Source organism: Nothoprocta perdicaria, unplaced genomic scaffold (genome assembly GCF_003342845.1).
Source record: "Nothoprocta perdicaria isolate Ctin4 unplaced genomic scaffold, notPer1 scaffold_196, whole genome shotgun sequence".
Classification (NCBI taxonomy): domain Eukaryota; kingdom Metazoa; phylum Chordata; class Aves; order Tinamiformes; family Tinamidae; genus Nothoprocta; species Nothoprocta perdicaria.
In genome coordinates, this window is record NW_020455160.1 from 1,054,167 (window position 1) to 1,058,963 (window position 4,797).

At 57.0% G+C, this 4,797-nt stretch overlaps 1 protein-coding gene and 1 non-coding gene across 2 annotated transcripts in view; both read left to right on the top strand.

Annotated features, from left to right (window-relative positions):
• The first annotated feature begins 52 nt into the window (after positions 1 to 52).
• Positions 53 to 124, top strand: TRNAE-UUC. Its single transcript has one exon. It is a non-coding gene; the product is annotated as a tRNA-Glu (tRNA).
• A 4,505-nt stretch (positions 125 to 4,629) lies between these two features.
• The window catches only part of RBM39 (RNA binding motif protein 39), a 27,961-nt gene continuing 27,793 nt past the window's right edge, over positions 4,630 to 4,797 (top strand). Inside the window, 1 exon segment of the mRNA XM_026037334.1 lies at positions 4,630 to 4,778. The gene's annotated coding sequence lies outside the window, so the exon portion shown is untranslated.

A 4,797-nucleotide genomic window follows, 5' to 3' on the forward strand; every position in this document is an offset into this window, starting at 1 on the left:
CGGGCGGGCGGCACGGGCTCGGCGCCGCGCGGCTGCCGCACCACACATGCGGTCCCACATGGTCTAGCGGTTAGGATTCCTGGTTTTCACCCAGGCGGCCCGGGTTCGACTCCCGGTGTGGGAAAGCAATGTACTTTTTGAGACCTTCTATTTCTTTTTTTCCCCCCCCCCTCTCCAAGGAGAAAGAGCTCTTCCACCACTTGAAACAAGATGAAATAAACAAAGGACTCGTCCTCCCACTCAAAACCTCTGCTTGGCCCCCCACATACCAAGACTCCCGTGGCAGTTAAAAATAACACCCTTTTATTTTTTTTTTTTTTAACAGAATCACAAGCACCTCATACCTAAATATCCTGCATTTTAACACACGGTACTAAAATGAGACCAGCCTCCAGGTGCTGTGTCTCCTCCAAGCACCATCCTGTAGCCAGGAGTCCTTTCTTAAGGGACGTTTCCCTTGCAGCCTCCCCCAGTACATGGCACAGGCAGAGAGCAGCCTTGCTGACAGCCCGTGCCCCCAGAGCCGCCCTCGTGGCTGCACCCACGGCTGCAGGGACTGCCCTGCAGACACCTCTGCGGCGGCGCTGGCACTGCGCTCGGGCACGGGCTGCGCGACTGCTCCCCACGCGCGGCACGAAGCACCCCGAGCACCTACAGCCACCTACACGCTGTGGACCCAGAGCCCACCTATAAGCCCGTTTATCCACCCAGAAGCCTGTTTATACTCAACCCCTGTGCGTGCTCTCACACGCACGCCTGGGGATGCACATCCCGCTCTTCCTTCCGCCCTTCCTGGAGGCCGCGAAGGGCTGAGCAGCGTTACGGAACATGCGAAGCAGCCCGAAGAGCGTGCAGGCCTCCTCCTGGAGCCTGACTCCCTGTGCCTGCGATGAAAGGGCAAACCTCAACCTGGGTTTCTGCTTTATCCACACACGTACAAAATAGTGCACAAGATATGTAACTGATGCATGCAGTAACACTTCTGCTCTGAATTTCCCCACGTTTCTATCCCTCAGTAGGTACTCCCTCTTCACAGTAGGCCTGGAAGTTACTAAGCTAAATATGCACTTATAAAAAAATTAAAAAGGTTTAAGTATTGAACAGGTAGTCGGCATGTAAGATTTTAAGGTGTTGACTGGGAGGCTCTCTGAGCCACAGATACTACAATTGCACAAATCAAAAGACAGGAGGGCTGTGAGAAGGAAAAAGCGCCGCTGTTGCTACGTCTGCAGTAGCGTAAGCGGCCTGGAGAGCTGGAAACTGGTTGTTCCCGCCACACCGGGGCCAATGTGGGAGCAGCCGAGAAGCGCAGGGAGCGACGCGGAGCCGGTGGCGGCCACGGCCCGCGCAGCGCTGCGGGATCCGCCCGGCTGCCCTCCCTGCCACCCACGGAGCACAAGCGGCGCTTTCAAACGAGAGCCGCAGAAACTGCCATGCTGCCGTGTTAAGTCATGTGGGTTTTTTGACAATTCCTTCTTCCTAAATGTCCCAAACTTAACTAAGTTGCCCAGTTCAGTTCAGAAAGACTTGAAAATGCTGTGCAAGAGCTTTAATATCTTCGTAGGCTATTAACTTCTCAGGAATTTCAAGAATGATACACTAGTCTGGGAGTTCTGAGAAAACAGATTTTGAATTGAAAGGCTGCAAGCTTGAATTCATATTCCTAATTGATTTCATTCAAGTAGGCCTATTTTTTTATAACAAAATATGAATTTCAGGATTTGGTTTAGAAATTCCCTCAAACTGCTTCAGACTTGTAGGGCATAAAATATTCAGACACCCCAAACCATTACTGTTTGCCTTGTGCTGACTTAAGCAGAAAGTATCATCTACATCAAGTTGAATAATTAGCCAACACTTACTGCATATCATTGAATTTAAATTTAAGAGTCATTTTGTGGGCTCCCACTGGAAACGAAGTACCGTTGATGAGATAAGTAAGTTTTGTTTCCACAGAACACTCATGCTCACAGTTAAACCACCCCAGGCTGCAGCAGGGTCTTCTGCTCTTCTCCGAGGCTGGGCCCAGGCAGAGCAGGGCACCAGGCAAAGCTGGGCCCAGCGCCCAGGGCTCTGCTCGTCCCGCAGGGTGCCAGGGCCCGGAGCTCCGCTTGTCCCGCAGGGCGCCGGGACACGGAGCTCTGCTCGTCCCGCAGGGTGCCAGTACCTGGAGCTCCGCTTGTCCTGCAGGGTGCCGGGACTCAGGGCTCCGCTCGTCCCACAGGGCGCCAGTACCGGGAGCTCCGCTNGGAGCTCCGCTTGTCCTGCAGGGTGCCGGGACTCAGGGCTCCGCTCGTCCCACAGGGCGCCAGTACCGGGAGCTCCGCTCGTCACACAGGGCGCCAGTACCTGGAGCTCCGCTCGTCCCGCAGGGCGCCAGTACCTGGAGCTCCGCTCGTCCCGCAGGGCGCCAGTACCTGGAGCTCCGCTCGTCCCGCAGGGTGCCGGGACTCAGGGCTCCGCTCGTCCCGCAGGGCGCCAGTACCTGGAGCTCCGCTCGTCCCGCAGGGCGCCAGTACCTGGAGCTGGGCTCATCCCGCAGGGTGCCAGTACCTGGAGCTCCGCTCGTCCCGCAGGGTGCCGGGACTCAGGGCTCCGCTCGTCCCGCAGGGCGCTGGGGCTGCTGGCATGCGGCTACAGCCCTAACGCACTTCCGTGTCTGAACCGAAGCGGGGAAGCTCAGACCACAAACGCTATTGACCCCACATCAGAACCAGTCGTGAAAGAGCACACACAGCTCCAAAGCCCTGCCCCATAGCTGGCCCAAGCCGCGCTCTTCCTTAATGACAAACTCCGAGCTTGAAGCCACTAATGTCCAACTCGGTCCCAGACCATCAGCCCTCTCCGCCAGGACGCTTCCCTCTAGGCTCCGGCTGGAGGAGCTGCAGCTCTCAGGCTGCCACATTCACAGCTCGGCGGTTGCCCGAGCTACACCCAATTCACGTGTGTTGTGTTTTTGTCACAACAGCTTGATCTTACTCCACAATTGTCAAAAAAATCAACAGGTAAAGGGGCTTTCTTCCTCTGGAGTGGGATGCCAGGACAATTCTGACTTGTTACTGCCACCCAAAATACTCTACTTTTCAACACAGCAGCCGGTTGGGATCTCAAGAAAATGCTTAGTATTGTACAGGAAGCACAAAGCTATTTGCCTCAACAGATGTGGGCAGAAATCTGGACAGAGATGTTAAATGGCATGTCTACAAAGGACATGCTGTTCCTGGCAAGTGCTCTTTTTACTCCATTAACCCCATAGTGCACAAACACGCACACATTTGAAGAGCGAACACGGCCTTCAGAGCTAAGAGACTGTAAAACCGCTTAGGGTTACAGGTGCTCAAAAAGAAGAAAAGAAGAACTACAGAACTACTTCCCACAACAAAGGTCCTTAATCTAGACAAGACACCTGTGTGCGGCTCCAGCGACGCCGCAAGAGCTCTTACCAGCTGACAACACGTATGTTTTGTGGATTCAGATACACCAAAACTGGAGAGGCATCAAAGCTTCAGACTCATCATTGCCAGAACCCGGTATTTTACTCTTTTTTTCAAAACAAAAGCAGATGGGCAAGAACCTACCAATAGATTACCGCCTGAAATTGTCCTTCTCGTGGTGCACAAGGCCGCTGCAGGTGCTCTCAGCTTTCTCCTCTCCTGAGCCTACTGCAGTAATTTAGCCCATCACCCTCTCATGGCTCTCCTTATCAGACACTCTGGCCCAAAACACTACAGAAAAGCTTAGAGATGACCTGAATTCAAAAAAAAAAGGTCCATTGGGAGCACCTTGGAAGGCTTTCTAAAAGCCATCAGGCCCATAGTCATATCCATGTTACATATACTGAAGCCTTTCTTGGGTTACTGCCCAATCAAGGAAAAAAAAAAAAGAACAACCCTGCAACTTTCAGCCTCTAGAGGAAGGAAACCACATGGGCACAATGGCCAATTGCTCATTGGGATAAAATGCATTGACTGGTGGTGCTGGGAGCGGACAAAGGACCAGGTATGTGAGGGCACGATACACACAGGAAACGCCAGGGCGGTAGCCCCACGAGCAGAGCTGTGCTGGGAAGCTGCTGCCAGGCCCGCGTGGGGCCCACACGGCCCGCGGGAGCCTCCCACACAGCCGCGCTCATGGGGCTCCCGCGGGGGCACACACCAAAAGCAACCAAGGCTTGGGGTCCACGCCACGTACGGCCGCTGGCTCCCGTACAACGCACAACGACACAGGAGGGGACAGAACAGCCGCCACAGAGCGCCAAGCCAAACCGGCCACGGGCGCCGCCCGCCGCGCTTAAATGGCGGCCCCGCGCCCGCCCGCCGCAGCTCTCGCGAGAGTGCCCGCCCGCCCGCAGCGCGAGACGGCCCGCCTAAATCTCGCGAGAGTGTGTGCTGCGGTTTCCGGGCGCAGTGTCTCGCGAGACACGCGAGGCGGTGCTGCGCTTAGCCTTGTTTCGCGGGCATCTCGCGAGAGCCCCTGCGCAGGGCGCTGGGCGGCCCCGTGCGAGTGCGCGGAGCCTGCGAGCGGCGGGACGCGGCGGGCGCCATTTCGGGGAGCAGCCGCGGGAGCCACAGTTGGGCCGGAGCGCGACCGGGGCCGCCGCCGCCGCCGCCGCGCTGCCCTTCGCCACCCGCTGTCGCCGTAGCGGCGCCGTCGCTCCGCCGCGTGGGCGCCTCGAGCGGCTTCGCGAGCCCTCGGGCCCATCCCCCACCGCGAGGGCAGCCGCAGCCACCGCCGGACCTCGAGCACCTCAGCGAGGGCCTCCCCCGCCCGCGGCGCAGGTAACGGCCGCGCCGCATC